Genomic DNA, 19,619 nt, shown 5'->3' on the forward strand with positions numbered 1-19,619 from the left:
CAGAACATGTTCCAGTCTGTGATAGAAAAACAGTCCTGTAGTTTAGCATCTGCTTCATCTGACCACTTTTTTATAGACAGAGTCACTGGTGCTTCCTGCTATAATTTTTGCTTGTAAGCAGGAATCAGGAGGATAGAGTTGTGGTCGGATTTACCAAATGGAGGGCGAGGGAGAGCTTTGTACGCGTCTCTGTGTGGAGTAAAGGTGATCTAGAATTTTTGCAAAAGTAAAAGTTGTCAAAATATACATTTTATAAATATAAATACAGATACACCAAAAAACGACTTAAGTAGTACTTTAAAGTATTTTTACTTCAGTAATTTACACCACTGGACATAAAAGGAACATTGTTACACATGAAAACCTGGTGTGACAATATTGAAACTGTAATGCCACCTAGTGGACACCAAGAGGAACTACACCACACACACAAACACAATAACCTTAAAACAGATGCATGCTTTATATATTGTTCTTTTTTATTAGCTAAATATGTCCAATCAAGGAGACATTTCAAAAGTCGGAATGTAAATCACAAACACCTGGAAAGTTCTTCAAAAGCAGCTGTAGTGAGTGAAGTATCTTGAGGTTACCTGAAATGGGTCAAAGCATATATTAAATACAACTCAACAACATCTTCAACACAGACATAAGTTACCTGCTATATTTGGGCAACAGGATTAACACAGAGAGAACTTGGCAAAATACATTGTATGTTTCTGTAGTACGAGTAGGCTGTTGTGTACAAGCCTCCTAGCTAATAAAATATTGGAGCTGGCAGTCATTTAGTTACATTTTAACTTCTCTGGGCTAGGTGGGACGTGAGCGTCCCACTCTATTCAACAGCCAGTGGTAGAGCGTGGCGCGAAATTCGAAACCTCAAAAATGCTATAATTTCAATATTTCAAACATACGACTATTTTACACCATTTGAAAGATAAGACTCTCGTTAATCTAAACACATTGTCCGATTTCAAAAAGGCTTGTAGCTCCCACATACACAGTAATACCCAACAAAAGGTTTGTTTGTAGCTCCCACATACACAGTAATACCTAACAATAGAAAACACAATCTTAAAAATGTATATAATAAATATCAGAACAAGTTGTGTAAGTCACTGAGTCACATGTCAGCTACAAACATTTAGATTGGTAAGTTAGTCTAGCCAGTTGTCTAAACTTCTGGTAATAATGCCCCAATACCAATTTTGTTAAGTCACTCTCAGATATGGTTAACAAACATAAGTCTTGGCAAAATGTGTAGAATCGCAGGAAATTCCCTGCAATACTGCTCCATGGCAAAATGAGTCTAATTGCATGAAATGTATTATAAATGTCTATTTCACTCCACCGTCAGGAGGGAGGGGGAGGTAAAATGTTTTGCCAGTGAGGTGGGGGGCACCCCAACAAAATCTCAGTTAGGGCCCCCAAAAGGCATGTTAAGATCCAAATGAACATCAGAACATGGACAGAGGGGGGACCTGGGACTTCATCCACAAATCATCTCACAGTAATTGCTGATCTAGGATGTGTCTATAATCTCATTCTTGTTGTAAACTGCAAAACTGATCCGAGAGGAACACTTCTACTCTGAGACATGTGGTGGTTCATTTCTGCATTACCAAATGAGGAGAAACAAACTTCACACAGTCAGAGTTATACTTATAACTAGATCTTTAATAATAAGAGCTTTGCAATAGCAATGACTTTCAACGATTCACCATTTCGAATGATCCGTTTAGAGTGACAACACAACGGCTACTGAGATATTTTATAGCAAAGATCCACCCCCTAGTCGACATAACAAACCACAGATATAATGAACAGTTCACAAAGGAAGACTTTATAATGAGAAAGGAGTATCCCGTAGCCAGATAGCATTCACTATAAATGATCGTTCAGTTTGGTCCCTAAAACGAGGTTCTAATCTCATTCCTGGTACTTCATAGCACAAAAACACCAACTCATCCAATGGCATAACTCAATTGTCAACTCTAGATACTCCCATCTCAAGTAAAACCCCTTCTTGACCCCTCTCCTGGACAAGCTCACTGAGGAGAGTGAGCCTCTAGGTCATACACTATCCCAGGATAAGTGCAACATCAGAGGACATCCAATGGTCCAGACACCGCCATACACCTCCCCCAATGCCAAAGGAGGGAGTGACTTGCTCACAGACATTGTGGAGACAAGTAATTGGTTCCCCATTAATCACACCATCCCTTCACATGGTTTAACCTCTCTAGGCTAGGCGGGACGAATTCGTCCCACCTACGTAACAGCCACGGCTATCCTGTGGCGCGATTTTCAAAACCTTAAAAATCCTATTACTTCAATTTCTCAAACATATGACTATTTTACAGCCATTTAAAGATAAGACTCTCGTTAATCTAACCACACTGTCCGATTTCAAAAAGGCTTTACAACGAAAGCAAAACATTAGATTATGTCAGCAGAGTACCAAGCCAGAAATAATCAGACACCCATTTTTCAAGCCAGCATATAATGTCACCAAAACCCAGAAGACAGCTAAATGCAGCACTCACCTTTGATGATCTTCATCAGATGACAACCCTAGGACATTATGTTATACAATACATGCATGTTTTGTTCAATCAAGTTCATATTTATATCAAAAACATGCTTTTTACATTAGCATGTGACGTTCAGAACTAGCATACCCCCCGCAAACTTCCGGGGAATTCGCTAACATTTTACTAAATTACTCACGATAAACGTTCACAAAAAGCATAACAATTATTTTAAGAATTATAGATACAGACCTCCTCTATGCACTCGATATGTCCGATTTTAAAATAGCTTTTGGTGAAAGCACATTTTGCAATATTCTAAGTACATAGCCCAGGCATCACGGGCTCGCTATTTAGACACCCGGCAAGTTTAGCACTCACCATAATCATATTTACTATTATAAAAATGTCATTACCTTTTGTTGTCTTCGTCAGAATGCACACCCAGGACAGCTACTTCAATAACAAATGTTGGTTTGGTCCAAAATAATCCATCGTTATATCCGAATAGCGGCGTTTTGTTTGTGCGTTCCAGACACTATCCGAAATAGTAAAGAAGTGTCACGCGCTTGGCGCAAATCCTGACAATAAAATTCAAAGTATTCCATTACCGTACGTCGAAGCATGTCAACCGCTGTTTAAAATCAATTTTTACGTCATTTTTCTCGTAGAAAAGCGATAATATTCCGACAGGGAATCTCCTTTTCGGCAAACAGAGGAAAAAATCCCAAAGGCGGGGGCGGTCGGGGTCACGCGCATAAGCTAATGTCTCTTGATGGGCCACTTGAGAAAGGCGATAATGTGTTTCAGCCTGGGGCTGGAATGACGACATTCAGTTTTTTCCCGGGCTCTGAGAGCCTATGGAAGACGTGGGAAGTGTCACGTTAGAGCAGAGATCCTTAGTAAATGATAGAGATGGAAAAGAAGTTCAACAAATGGTCAGACAGGCCACTTCCTGTAAAGGAATCTCTCAGGTTTTGACCTGCCATTTGAGTTCTGTTATACTCACAGACACCATTCAAAAGCTATTTTAAAATCGGACATATCGAGTGCATAGAGGAGTTCTGTATCTATAATTCTTAAAATAATTGTTATGCTTTTTGTGAACGTTTATCGTGAGTAATTTAGTAAATTGTTAGCAAATTCCACGGAAGTTTGCGGGGGGTATGCTAGTTCTGAACGTCACATGCTAATGTTAAAAGCTGTTTTTTGATATAAATATGAACTTGATTGAACAAAACATGCACGTATTGTATAACATAATGTCCTAGGTGTGTCATCTGATGAAGATCAAAGGTTAGTGCTGCATTTAGCTGTCTTCTGGGTTTTTGTGACATTATATGCTGGCTTGAAAAATGGGTGTCTGATTATTTCTGGCTTGGTACTCTGCTGACATAATCTAATGTTTTGCTTTCGCTGTAAAGCCTTTCTGAAATCGGACAGTGTGGTTAGATAAAGGAGAGTCTTGTCTTTAAAATGCTGTGAAATAGTCATATGTTTGAAAAATTGAAGTTTTTGTATTTTTGAGGAATTTGTAATTCGCGCCACGCCTATCATTGGATATTGGAGCAGGTGTTCCGCTAGCGGAACGTCTAGATGTAAGAGGTTTACATTTACATTTACATTTAAGTCATTTAGCAGACGCTCTTATCCAGAGCGACTTACAAAATGGTGCATTCACCTTATGATATCCAGTGGAACAACCACTTTACAATAGTGCATCTAAATCTTTTAAGGGGGGTTAGAAGGATTACTTTATCCTATCCTAGGTATTCCTTAAAGAGGTGGGGTTTCAGGTGTCTCCGGAAGGTGGTGATTGACTCCGCTGTCCTGGCGTCGTGAGGGAGCTTGTTCCACCATTGGGGTGCCAGAGCAGCGAACAGTTTTGACTGGGCTGAGCGGGAACTGTGCTTCCTCAGAGGTAGGGGGGCCAGCAGGCCAGTGGTGGATGAACGCAGTGCCCTTGTTTGGGTGTAGGGCCTGATCAGAGCCTGAAGGTATGGAGGTGCCGTTCCCTTCACAGCTCCGTAGGCAATCACCATGGTCTTGTAGCGGATGCGAGCTTCAACTGGAAGCCAGTGGAGAGAGCGGAGGAGCGGGGTGACGTGAGAGAAATTGGGAAGGTTGAACACCAGACGGGCTGGTTAAGGCAAGGGCTGATTTCAAGGTTTTACTGCTAGCCTACAAAGCATTACATGGGCTTGCTCCTACCTATCTTTCCGATTTGGTCCTGCCGTACATACCTACACGTACGCTACGGTCACAAGACGCAGGCCTCCTTATTGTCTCTAGAATTTCTAAGCAAACGGCTGGAGGTAGGGCTTTCTCTGCCTTGCCGGTTCCCCTCTTTCCACTGGGATTCTCTGCCTCTAACCCTATTACAGGGGCTGAGTCACTGGCTTACTGGTGTTCTTCCATGCCGTCCATGGGAGGGGTGCGTCACTTGAGTGGGTTGAGTCACTGACGTGGTCTTCCTGTCTGGGTTGGCGCCCCCCCTTGGGTTGTGCCATGGCTGAGATCGTTGTGGGCTATACTCGGCCTTGTCTTAGGATGGTAAGTTGGTGGTTGGAGACATCCCTCTAGTGGTGTGGGGGCTGTGCTTTGGCAAAGTGGGTGGGGTTATATCCTGCCTGTTTGGCCCTGTCCGGGGGTATCATCGGATGGGGCCACAGTGTCTTCTGATCCCTCCTGTCTCAGCCTCCAGTATTTATGCTGCAGTAGTTTGTGTCGGGGGGTCAGTCAGGGTCAGTCTGTTACATCTGGAGTATTTCTCTTGTCTTATCCGGTGTCCTGTGTGAATTTAAATATGCTCTCTCTAATTCTCTCTTTCTGTCTTTCTCTCGGAGGACCTGAGCCCTAGGACCATGCCTCAGGACTACCTGGCATGATGACTCCTTGCTGTCCCCAGTCCACCTGGCCGTGCTGCTGCTCCAGTTTCAACTGTTCTGCCTGCGGCTATGGAACCCTGACCTGTTCACCGGACGTGCTTGTTGCACCCTCGACAACTACTATGATTATTATTATTTGACCATGCTGGTCATTTATGAACATTTGAACATCTTGAACATGTTCTGTTATAATATCCACCCTGCACAGCCAGAAGAGGACTGGCCACCCCTCATAGCCTGGTTCCTCTCTAGGTTTCTTCCTAGGTTTTTGCCTTTCTAGGGAGTTTTTCCTAGGGAGTTTTTCCTAGCCACCGTGTTATTTCACCTGCATTGCTTGCTGTTTGGGGTTTTAGGCTGGGTTTCTGTACAGCACTTTGAGATATCAGCTGATGTACGAAGGGCTGTATAAATACATTTGATTTGAATTTGATTTGATACGTAAGGCCCCAGGTTAGATTGAATGTTGATACGTCAGGCCCCAGGTTAGATTGAATGTTGATACGTAAGGCCCCAGGTTAGATTGAATGTTGATACGTCAGGCCCCAGGTTAGATTGAATGTTGATACGTAAGGCCCCAGGTTAGATTGAATGTTGACACGTCAGGCCCCAGGTTAGATTGAATGTTGATACGTCAGGCCCCAGGTTAGATTGAATGTTGACACTTGGCCCCTGGGGTTGAGTGGGGTCATATGGGTATCGAACTTCATGCTAATGAATTTACCTATAGTTGACATGGAGTGGTATCTAGTGGTCTGATATTCTAGTGGTCTGATATCTATAGTAGACATGGAGTGGTATCTAGTGGTCTGATATCTATAGTAGACATGGAGTGGTATTTGGTGGTCTGATATTCTAGTGGTCTGATATCTATAGTTGATATGGAGTGGTATCTAGTGGTCTGATATTCTAGTGGTCTGATATTTATAGTAGACATGGAGTGGTATCTAGTGGTCTGATATTCTAGTGGTCTGATATCTATAGTAGACATGGAGTGGTATCTAGATAGAGTACTAGGTATTGTGCTAAGTAGTGCATTAGTGAGGGTGCTAGGTAGGGTACTAGGTAGGGTGTGTACTGTACCTGTCCACTATGTAGGAGCAGGCCTCGTGGTTGACTGATGTTACCAAGCTATCCCTGTTTAAACTCACCCCCCCTGATGTTACCAAGCTATCCCTGTTTAAACTCACCCCCCCTGATGTTACCAAGCTATCCCTGTTTAAACTCACCCCCCTGATGTTACCAAGCTATCCCTGTTTAAACTCACCCCCCCTGATGTTACCAAGCTATCCCTGTTTAAACTCACCCCCCTGTTGTTACCAAGCTATCCCTGTTTAAACTCACCCCCCCTGATGTTACCAAGCTATCCCAGTTTAAGGTCCACTATAGAACACCAGTAAGGTCCACTATAGAACACCAGTAAGGTCTACTATAGAACACCAGTAAGGTCTACTATAGAACACCAGTAAGGTCCACTATAGAACACCAGTAAGGTCCACTATAGAACGCCAGTAAGGTCCACTATAGAACGCCAGTAAGGTCCACTATAGAACGCCAGTAAGGTCCACTATAGAACACCAGTAAGGTCCACTATAGAACGCCAGTAAGGTCCACTATAGAACGCCAGTAAGGTCCACTATAGAACACCAGTAAGGTCTACTATAGAACACCAGTAAGGTCCACTATAGAACACCAGTAAGGTCCACTATAGAACACCAGTAAGGTCCACTATAGAACACCAGTAAGGTCCACTATAGAACACCAGTAAGGTCCACTATAGAACACCAGTAAGGTCCACTATAGAACACCAGTAAGGTCCACTATAGAACGCCAGTAAGGTCCACTATAGAACACCAGTAAGGTCCACTATAGAACACCAGTAAGGTCTACTATAGAACACCAGTAAGGTCCACTATAGAACACCAGTAAGGTCCACTATAGAACACCAGTAAGGTCTACTATAGAACACCAGTAAGGTCCACTATAGAACACCAGTAAGGTCTACTATAGAACACCAGTAAGGTCTACTATAGAACACCAGTAAGGTCCACTATAGAACGCCAGTAAGGTCCACTATAGAACACCAGTAAGGTCTACTATAGAACACCAGTAAGGTCCACTATAGAACACCAGTAAGGTCTACTATAGAACACCAGTAAGGTCTACTATAGAACACCAGTAAGGTCCACTATAGAACGCCAGTAAGGTCCACTATAGAACACCAGTAAGGTCCACTATAGAACACCAGTAAGGTCCACTATAGAACACCAGTAAGGTCCACTATAGAACACCAGTAAGGTCCACTATAGAACGCCAGTAAGGTCCACTATAGAACGCCAGTAAGGTCCACTATAGAACACCAGTAAGGTCTACTATAGAACACCAGTAAGGTCCACTATAGAACACCAGTAAGGTCTACTATAGAACACCAGTAAGGTCCACTATAGAACACCAGTAAGGTCCACTATAGAACACCAGTAAGGTCCACTATAGAACACCAGTAAGGTCCACTATAGAACACCAGTAAGGTCCACTATAGAACACCAGTAAGGTCCACTATAGAACACCAGTAAGGTCTACTATAGAACACCAGTAAGGTCCACTATAGAACACCAGTAAGGTCCACTATAGAACACCAGTAAGGTCTACTATAGAACACCAGTAAGGTCTACTATAGAACACCAGTAAGGTCCACTATAGAACACCAGTAAGGTCCACTATAGAACACCAGTAAGGTCCACTATAGAACACCAGTAAGGTCCACTATAGAACACCAGTAAGGTCTACTATAGAACACCAGTAAGGTCCACTATAGAACACCAGTAAGGTCCACTATAGAACACCAGTAAGGTCCACTATAGAACACCAGTAAGGTCCACTATAGAACACCAGTAAGGTCCACTATAGAACACCAGTAAGGTCCACTATAGAACGACGGGCGCCAAGACTTCCTCCTCTTCCTCTCGCTGTCACACACTGATCTGTTTCACCTGTCTTTGTGATTGTCTCCACCCCCCTCCAGGTGCCGCCCATCTTCCCCATTATCGCCACTGTCAGTGTGTAGAGTCCTGTCAGTGTGTAGAGTCCTGTCAGTGTGTAGAGTCCTGTCAGTGTGTAGAGTCCTGTCAGAGTCCTGCCAGTGTGTAGAGTCCTGCCAGTGTGTAGAGTCCCGTCAGTGTGTAGAGTCCCGTCAGTGTGTAGAGTCCCGTCAGTGTGTAGAGTCCCGTCAGTGTGTAGAGTCCCGTCAGTGTGTAGAGTCCCGTCAGTGTGTAGAGTCCCGTCAGTGTGTAGAGTCCCGTCAGTGTGTAGAGTCCCGCCAGTGTGTAGAGTCCCGTCAGTGTGTAGAGTCCTGCCAGTGTGTAGAGTCCTGTCAGTGTTGTCTTTTAAATGTTATTTACTATATGTAAGACAACAGCAAAAAGGGCAAGAAGGTAGAGACAACAATACATCACGCAAAGCAGCCACAACTGTCAGTAAGAGTGTCTATGATTGAGTCTTTGAATGAAGAGACGGAGATCAAACTGTCCTGTTTTGAGTGTTTGTTGCAACTCATTCCAGCCCCCATCTGTATCGGCTAACTGTCTACTGCAGGACTCCCATTTTGTATGTGTGTATGCAGCATGATTTTACATACGGTATGTGTTTATACGTTTGCTTGAGCTGTTCTATGCATGTATGAGAGTGTACCTGTGGTTGAGGATGACTATATTATTGAGAGCCATTAAACTAGTATATACTTAATTACAGCCTTGTTGGTCAACTGCAATTTACAGAGATATTTAATGAGCTGGTAGAGATAATATAACGTAGGATAGTATCACCTCTAGCATCAGACAGGGATGTCTGGGGGAAACACTAGTGTTCTCTTTGAAACCACCAGGTGGCAGTGCATCCCAATTATTAAATAGTTGTTTGTTTCTGTAGCGTTTTCTACATGACTGTTTCTCCATACAGTTTGTAATTACACACAGTGCTGTATCACATTTTGGTTAAACACTACTCTAATTTATATACCAATAGTATTTAAATTAGTTCACACAGTATCTGCTAGAAGGGGAAACAACAGCATTGAACGAGGACAAACAGGAAGTCTAACACGTGTACACACATGAAAAGGCACAGACATAAAACAAGTGCACGTGTAAACACACAGACACTCTTTCCCTCTCTCTTCCTGTAGATGTGTGCGCTGGTGTGTGTGTGTGCTGGTGTGTTTACGCGGGTGTGTGTGTGTGTGTGCGTAGCGTTCAGCCTCATTTCCACCCATGACTTTCATTGGGTTTGAGGTCTGGGCCACTGCATATAAATCAGCAATGTAAAGAGATGGGGTGAATGAGTGGGAAAAGTACATTCTACACAAATTACCTTCATAATAACAAATGTGTCCCCCTGAGGGGAAATTAACTTCCAGCCAAAAGGGGTGAGAAATTACACCAATATCAGTGGACCATTTGCACTAATGTAAATAAACATAGATGATGGAACATATTCCCTTTAGCTGACGTGATGAACCTCTAAGGGAACATAAATATTTACCATCTAAACCATGTGTGAGGGGAAGGGGTTTCCTTCATTTATGCTATTTTCTACAGAATAATAGTAAAGACATGAAAACTATGAAATAACACATACTGTATAGTTGTAACCAAAAAAGTGTTAAACAAATCAAAATATATTTTCCAAGTGATTACCTCATGAAGCTGGTTGAGAGAATTGGTATACTAATATATAACATATATACTATATAACATATATACTAATGCATATATATATATATACTAATATATAACATATATACTAATGCATAGCCAATCTAATGCTTTTACATTTATGGTGAATAGTGAATAGTATTATGTGCGCCCTTCAGGAGAAGTGAGTGATGTCATTAAACTGAATTGAAATCATGATCATCATTAGTTATTAGTTACACAGACATCCGACCAAATTATGTAAAAATGTTTACAGGCCACTCAAAACGACAAATTAAGAAAGACTACAAATGAAATGCTTCCCCACATATTAAACATATTCAAAGTACATCTACAAGAACAAATATAGCGATATACAGATAATGTTTGCTATTTCAGTTGTCATTGATTGTCATTTCCCCTCATCCCAATTCACATGTCACGTCTACATCTGTAGAACCTTTCCATTTAACTGCATAGTGGGCCAGCTAACATGAGACAAGTGCTGGGGAAAACCTTTCCATTTAACTGCATAGTGGGCCAGCCAACATGGGACAAGTAGTGGGGAGAAACCTTTCCATTTAACTGCATAGTAGGCCAGCCAACATGGGACAAGTGCTGGGGAAAAACCTTTCCATTTAACTGCATAGTAGGCCAGCCAACATGGGACAAGTGCTGGGGAAAAACCTTTCCATTTAACTGCATAGTAGGCCAGCCAACATGGGACAAGTGCTGGGGAAAAACCTTTCCATTTAACTGCATAGTGGGCCAGCCAACATGGGACAAGTGCTGGGGAAAAACCTTTCCATTTAACTGCATAGTGGGCCAGCCAACATGGGACAAGTGCTGGGGAAAAACCTTTCCATTTAACTGCATAGTGGGCCAGCCAACATGGGACAAGTGCTGGGGAAAAACCTTTCCATTTAACTGCATAGTAGGCCAGCCAACATGGGACAAGTGCTGGGGAGAAACCTTTCCATTTAACTGCATAGTGGGCCAGCTAACATGGGACAAGTGCTGGGGAAAAACCTTTCCATTTAACTGCATAGTGGGCCAGCCAACATGGGACAAGTGCTGGGGAAAAACCTTTCCATTTAACTGCATAGTGGGCCAGCTAACATGGGACAAGTGCTGGGGAGAAACCTTTCCATTTAACTGCATAGTAGGCCAGCCAACATGGGACAAGTGCTGGGGGGGAAAAACAGTCACATGCTAGATCAAACAGTGAAATACCAACAAAGTCTGGCAGGATGTCATCCAGAATGTGGACATTTAAGACCACGTGCAAGGGGTCAAAGGTCACAATTGTGCAGAATGGGAAGTATCACCGATAACCAGAGACTATATGCATTATTAGTATATTTTATATATTTACATTTATGCTTAAAGACCGGCACATACACAGAAAAGACCTGGTTCATTTTCACCCGTTAGAATGAATTCCTCCCCAAACTGTCAGATATAGTTTCAGTAGTTCATGAAGGTCTTTGGACAGGAAGGTTGTGGTTTAGCTAATGGCCCACTTTTCACCAAAATGGAGAAATGGCATGTTTTTTTGTATAAAAGCAAAAAGTGAGTAAATGTTTTCTGATAGGGTCGACTACATCATAGGAGAACGGTCCTTACTGGTGCTGCAGAAAACACACTTTCAACATTTCTGTCCTTTCACTTCAATTAGATGGTGGATGTGAAAGAGCTGGCCGACGGCTATGAAGGAGTCTGGAGGAGGCACAATGAGACATGACAATGGCATGTGTATGTTACAATTATCTTTATATGAATTTTGGCATGTTTAGTGTAAAATGTGATGCTATAACAAATAAACCTTACCAGTCACAACTGTGTCAATGAATTGTTGGACGTTCCACATTGCAGATGACTTTTAAGGCGAGTCGAGAGTGATTTAGAGTAACCTTGACTTATAAATAACTACTTAATATTATTAGTAGCTCAGTAATTCAGTCACAATTGACCCTTCGATCACGGTCTTGATGCTCTGGAACACAGCAATCTATGATTTCAAGCACTTATAACGAGCACCTAGACTACAGACACCTGTGTAGCACTGACAACACTTCAACTTGCACTAATGTGTGGTCAATTAGACATTAACCACCAGAAATGACTAGACACCTTGTAAATACTTGACTTAACCCTTGTGTAGTCTTAGCAGTCTGTTTACTCCCATTGTCCCAAGGGTAAAAAATGACCCACCTTCACTAAACCCTGAAAATAAAGCAGCTTAATTGAATTCTAAAGGCCAAATCTATTTTTGCATGAAGAAACAACGTCATTCATCAAACACTTTGTGAATATCTGGCTTTTCCAGAAAGACTGCATTTAGTCAGTGGACACCACTCATTTTTATTACAACACACCTGTCATAATTGTTTTCTTTACTAAAGTAGAGGTTTATTATTATTAATGCTAAAGGTACTGCATAGGTATAAACATGTTTTATTCCCCAGAGAGATAGCACTCGTTCCCCATTCCTAACCAGGAGTTCCCATCAAATAGAAGGAATGAAGTGACACCTTGTGTAGAATGTAATTTTAATAGAGTTGTGATAACATATTATGTCGTGGAGAAACAATACAATCCTTGTCTGCAAAAGCCAACTTTTACCTGGGGGCTTTGTAGATCCTTCAAAGGCTTTCCGATACCTGGTCCCCATGAAAAAACCCACATGTTATGACAGCTTATAGACAGTAGGAGGCAAATGAAGGGAAAAAGGTACAATAATAAGATGATGTTAATAGAAAATGACTCAAGTAAAAGTGAAAGTCACCCAGTAAAATACTAAGTAAACGTCATTGCTAAAATATACTTAAGTATCAGTGGTAAAAGTATAAATGATTTGACCTTCCATACATTAAGCAAACCAGACAGAACGATTCTCTTGTTATTTTATTTAAGAAATAACCAGGGGAACACTCCAACAATCAGACATCATTTACAAATGAAGCATGTGTTTAGTGAGTCCTCCAGATCAGAGGCAGTAGGGATGACCAGGGATGTTCTCTGTTTAGTGAGTCCTCCAGATCAGAGGCAGTAGGGATGACCAGGGATGTTCTCTGTTTAGTGAGTCCTCCAGATCAGAGGCAGTAGGGATGACCAGGGATGTTCTCTGTTTAGTGAGTCCTCCAGATCAGAGGCAGTAGGGATGACCAGGGATGTTCTCTGTTTAGTGAGTCCTCCAGATCAGAGGCAGTAGGGATGACCAGGGATGTTCTCTGTTTAGTGAGTCCTCCAGATCAGAGGCAGTAGGGAGAGTAAAAGTACAGATACAAAATAACCAGATATATAAACGGAATGTAGTGGAGTAGTTTAAATACATTTTTGTTAAGTAATTTACACCACTGGACTTGAAAGGAACACCTCAATTACCTCGACTAACCGGTACCCCATGTATCGAGCCTCGCTATTTTGATTTTACTGCTGCTCTTTAATTATTTGTTACTTTTATTTCTTATTTTTTACTTAACACATATTTTTCTTAAAACTAAATTGTTGGTTAAGGGCTTGTAAGTCAACATTTCACTGTAAGGTCTACACATGTAGCATTCACAACATGAAAACATGTAGTAACCTGGTGTGACATTATTGAAACTGTGCTGACACCTAGTGGACATCAAGAGGAACTACATCACACAAACTATAACCTTAAAACAGATGGGATGCTCTGTTTTATTAGACACTAATATATATGTCCAATAAACACACGTTCAAAAGTCGGAATGTAAAGTCGGAATGTAAAGCAAATACGACTGGAAAGTTCTTCAAAAGCAGCTGTAGTGAATCAAGCATCTTTAGGTTACCTGGAATAGGTCAAAGCATATATTTTATATGTTCTAATTTATTTAATCTTTATTTAACTAGGCAAGTTGAACTAAACAACATCGACACAAGTTAGCTGATATATTTGGGAAACAGGATTAACACAGAGAGAACTTGGTAAAATACAATGTATGTTTATGTAATAATAGTAGGCTGGTGTATACAGTATCATCGGTAACAATTGTGTCCAAGCCACCTAGCTAATAAAATACTGGGGCTGGCAGTGATTAGTTACATTTCAACCATAGCGATTCCCTAATTGAGGCGCAACAGAGTTCACCTTACGAATGCAGGAACCCCGGAAATAATAACTAAACCAACGAACGAGGAATGGTGGAGGCTACCAGAACGAAGAGAGACATTTTTCAGAATAAACGTGGTGGTTGAAAAACGTTATTACATTGTTCACTCTCTACCCGGTATCTCATTCTACCGTTATACGACTTTGTTTGTGTTGTTTGTTGGCAACCTTGATATTTACGAAGTTTTTTTTTTTTGTTGTAACGTTACACAAATTATACCCACCCTCATGTCACCACCTATTACACCCCCCCATCTGGTCTCAGTCCTCTGATAACACACTGTCATGTCACCACCTATTACACCCCCCATCTGGTCTCAGTCCTCTGATAACACACTGTCATGTCACCACCTATTACACCCCCCATCTGGTCTCAGTCCTCTGATAACACACTGTCATGTCACCACCTATTACACCCCCCCATCTGGTCTCAGTCCTCTGATAACACACTGTCATGTCACCACCTATTTCACCCCCCATCTGGTCTCAGTCCTCTGATAACACACTGTCATGTCACCACCTATTTCACCCCCCATCTGGTCTCAGTCCTCTGATAACACCCTTTCATGGCACCACCTATTACACCCCCCATCTGGTCTCAGTCCTCTGATAACACACTGTCATGTCACCACCTATTACACCCCCCATCTGGTCTCAGTCCTCTGATAACACACTGTCATGTCACCACCTATTACACCCCCCCATCTGGTCTCAGTCCACCAGCTCATCATTTGAGGTGCGACATAAAATAACAGACGTGCAATGAGGACACACTCATACACTTGATACTCGCTACTGAAGTAGAACAGGGTCGGCAGAGCTAGCTGGCTACTGAAGTAGAACAGGGTCTGCAGAGCTAGCTGGCTACTGAAGTAGAACAGGGTCTGCAGAGCTAGCTGGCTACTGAAGTAGGACAGGGTCTGCAGAGCTAGCTGGCTACTGAAGTAGAACAGGGTCTGCAGAGCTAGCTGGCTACTGAAGTAGAACAGGGTCTGCAGAGCTAGCTGGCTACTTAAGTAGAACAGGGTCTGCAGAGCTAGCTGGCTACTGAAGTAGAACAGGGTGTGCAGAGCCAGCTGGCTACTGAAGTAGAACAGGGTCTGCAGAGCTAGCTGGCTACTGAAGTAGAACAGGGTGTGCAGAGCTAGCTGGCTACTGAAGTAGAACAGGGTCTGCAGAGCTAGCTGGCTACTGAAGTAGAACAGGGTCTGCAGAGCTAGCTGACTACTGAAGTAGAACAGGGTCTGCAGAGCTAGCTGGCTACTGAAGTAGAACAGGGTCTGCAGAGCTAGCTGGCTACTGTGTCACTGGAAATTGTCATTTTTTGTGACCTTTGTTTAACTAGACAAGTCAGTTAAGAACTAATTCTTATTTACAATGAACGGCCTACACGGGCCAAACCCGGACCGCTACACCACTCGGGAGCCACAGTTGACCATAATGTCAACATTACTTGTTAACGTAATGACATGCTGACCCAGTTAACTAGTTAACGTAATGACATGCTGACCCAGTTAACTGGTTAACGTTAGCTACGTAAACCTGCATCTGGATGATCTAAGATGATAGCAAGTTGAGAATAACACCATATAACTTCACATCGTATTGCTAACAACGTTATATCACTTCAGGATGTATCTTTGCTAGCCAGCTTACATTGTGTTTACTAGCTAACTTAGCTAGCTAGGTAGCTGAGCTTTCTGAAGCTAGCTAAGCGATGGTGTGAACAACCCACCTTCGGATGTTGTAGAAAGACAGCAGAAGCAAAGCCAGCATAACTACAAACCATAACGAGAAATGATATCCATTTGACAAGCAATGTTACGTTTGATGCTGGTTGTTACTAGCGATTTTAGTTTCAAACACACTTTCCTTCCTCTTCCGTATAATGACGTTCTTCCTTTTCCGTTGATGGTCCGACAATCTTCTTCTTCTGAGGTTTAACGGCGGTTGGCATCCAATTTGTTGCTTAACCGCCACCTACTAGCCTGGAGTACAACTCCCTTATACTTTACTTGAAAAAGAAAAAATGTACTGAATAAATACCCTACCATGTAACACTATACTCACTCATTTCAAAATTATATAGAAGAAAATTAACACCCCCCTACTCCACTAATTAAATGTATTTATTCCTACCACATGCCATTACCCTGAAAGGATGGGACATCACCACTTGACACACCCTGTTAGTCTTTCTATTGTCAAGTCTCCCACACACCCAAATACCTCTCTGCAGCTGCCACCACAACCTCTATTTCCTGAGACTTCAGATCCATCCCTGCTGTACAGTTCATAACCATTGCTATAAATGCTAAAAATCCAATCTTACTGAAATGAATTTCACATTTTGCCCTATCCCTCTGTACTGGTATATCTCCACTACTCTCACCACTCCTCCCCCTTGACCCATCTTCCTCTACTTTCTTCACTGCCTCAGCATATGACAACTTCTGCGCTACTATAACCCTGGAATCCTCAACCTGCCTCTCTCTCACGGGACATTTCTGATCCCCAGCTCCATGGGCACCCCTACAATTAACACATTCCACTACTTTCCCTGATGCTACACATTCCTTTGTCTCATGCCCTTCTGCACATTTCTCACACCTTGGACCCTCCCTCCTACACACTGCTGCCACCTGCCCATCAGCTGTACACCTGTAACATCGTAATGTATTCGGAACATACGCTCCTACAGGATAAATTATATATCCTGACTTCACTTTGTCAGGCAGAGACTCAACTTCAAAACTCAAAATAACAGACAATGACTCTTCTGTTTCCCCACTCTCCCCACCCTGTTGCGTTGCATCAAACGACGAGCATCACATACACCGGGCCTCTTTCCCCTCAGCTGGTCAACTTTTCTATTTACTGCTACCCCAGTTATCACTCCTTTCATTGGTGCCCTTTTCTTGAGAAAGAAACAATTCACATTTCTTGCCTCCATTCATTTTACTTCGAGCACATTCTTCCTCTGCCCAACAGAATCACAAACAATTATCACTAGACCACTTCTAGTTACCCTCACCGACTCCACATGACCCAACTCTTTTCTCACCCACCGTGAAACCACAAATGGATCAGCCAAAAGGCAAGAGTCCACTTTTTCCATAAACTTCACTCCTACTGTCACAGACTCATCTTTTTCCTGATCCTCGGTGCATACCTCGGTCTCTGATAACTTTACTACACCTACCACCTCCGATACTTCACCCTCATTCACTTCCATTTCTCCTCCTGTCTTCAGCTCCCTCTGCTTACACTTCCTACCATTCTTCTTTAACAAACCATCTCCCTTTTTCCCACCATTTTTATACAACTCCAGCTCCCCCTCTTCTTCCCTCCCTCTCTTAGACCTCTTCTCCCTCTTTTCCCTCCTTTCCTTCTCCGTTTTCCACGTTCACGTCTCCTTATGTTAATACTGCTGCTCCATCCCTGACATCCATCTTGGACTTGCTTTCTCTAGGGACTCCATTTTCCCCTTCCAGAGTTCTGCTTATGCCACCAAATTGACGGTTTGAAACCCCAAAATGTAAAATCCATGCGGAATAGTGAAACTAACTTAATCCATCCTAATTAAAATAGTACACTGCCAAAACAAACAAACTCCCACTTCTTCCTTCTTGTAGTTTTCCATATCTCCCTTTTCAGGCTCTAGGGCTTGAGAGGGTGGTCCGGCTCTGGGACCTGAGAGGGTGGTACTGCTCTAGGGCCTGAGAGGGTTGTCCGGCTCTAGGGCTTGAGAGGGTGGTACGGCTCTGGGACCTGAGAGGGTGGTCCGGCTCTAGGGCCTGAGAGGGTGGTACTGCTCTAGGGCCTGAGAGGGTGGTCCGGCTCTAGGGCCTGAGAGGGTTGTCCGGCTCTAGGGCTTGAGAGGGTGGTACGGCTCTGGGACCTGAGAGGGTGGTACGGCTCTGGGACCTGAGAGGGTGGTACGGCTCTAGGACCTGAGAGGGTGGTACGGCTCTGGGACCTGAGAGGGTGGTACAGCTCTAGGGCCTGAGAGGGTGGTACGGCTCTAGGGCCTGAGAGGGTGGTACGGCTCTGGGACCTGAGAAGGTGGTACAGCTCTAGGGCCTGAGAGGGTGGTACGGCTCTAGGGCTTGAGAGGGTGGTACGGCTCTGGGACCTGAGAGGGTGGTACGGCTCTGGGACCTGAGAGGGTGGTACAGCTCTAGGGCCTGAGAGGGTGGTACGGCTTGTGCAAATATTCCATGTAACTCCATGGGCTCTTCTGATGCACCATTCAACCCCTCTACCCTTTTCCCAGCTGCTGAAATGCTCTGGACAGCCCTGGCTTTGGCCACCTCATTCTGTTTCCCCCTTGTGGGGCGTTAGGAAGACGTGGCTTCATGGTTCCCACCACAATTACAACATGTCACATGTTCATCACTTTTATAACACATAATATGATCCTTTCCACAACTTGGACATCTCGGCTTCTCCCTTCTGCAAACACTTGATACATGACCAAAAGCTTTACAGTGATCCCACTGCGTTGGTCTTGGGATAAATGCTCTGCCTCTGTAGTTAATATACCCCAACTGCACTGGAGAGACTCCATATCAAAAAACAAAAGAACAGATAAACTCTTCACTTTTTCCTCATTCACCATGCGATTCATCCGACGTGCATCAATCACTCCAGGAATATTTTTAATCTCTTCAACATCGACTTCCCACTAGACTCCAGATATTACCCCCTTGAGAGGTTCCCTTTTCCTAAGAAACACGACACTTCAAACGTATCAAACTGGTGAGACGCAACACACATTTCTTCTGTTCCTCAGAAGCACAAAACATTTAAATGAGACAGCCTCCAGTGATCCTCACTCTACCCAGAACTCTCTCCACCAGTTTGAATACCTCAAATGGATTCCTCCAGATTGGTAATTGGTTCAGCTGCTCCTCATTTACAAACCGTACTCCTACAAGATACGAAGTAACATTCTCTTCTCTGTCTTCTCTACTTCGCTCCTTTTTCCTTTGTTTTGGACTCCACTTCTCCTTGATTCTACCGCCATTAGATTCAGACCTCATCCTCCACTTCCTCCATCTTTTTCACCTGCGTGAATCTTCCCTCTTCTCCAGCCCAGACGGAGACAAATGTTTTGACCTAAAACGCAACAATGATATGTGCATTCCGCCACCTACTGTACAGCTGGGTAATAAGGATTTAAAAATTAATCCATACAAACTATCAGTAACGAAATGTTAAATCATCTTTTCTGTTTTAATCAGGTCCCTACACAGGCTCAGAAGGATCATGTGATAGAGGGACAGTCCTTGCAGTACTTCTGCCATTAAGTCTTGGAGGCCCAAAAACGTCTCGGCTTCAGATATAATGATGTCCAGATTCTCTGAGTTCTTGG

The 19,619-nt window shown here is 43.1% G+C and overlaps 1 long non-coding RNA gene across 1 annotated transcript; it reads right to left on the reverse strand.

Moving 5' to 3' along the window:
- Positions 1-376: 376 nt before the first annotated feature.
- On the reverse strand, positions 377-12,341 carry LOC123732529 (uncharacterized). The gene is made up of 3 exons (XR_006763197.1): positions 11,935-12,341; positions 11,731-11,823; positions 377-593 (listed from the first exon to the last, which is right to left on the reverse strand). It is a non-coding gene; the product is annotated as an uncharacterized lncRNA (long non-coding RNA).
- Between the last annotated feature and the right edge of the window lie 7,278 nt (positions 12,342-19,619).

This window comes from Salmo salar, unplaced genomic scaffold, assembly GCF_905237065.1.
Source record: "Salmo salar unplaced genomic scaffold, Ssal_v3.1, whole genome shotgun sequence".
NCBI lineage: Eukaryota > Metazoa > Chordata > Actinopteri > Salmoniformes > Salmonidae > Salmo > Salmo salar.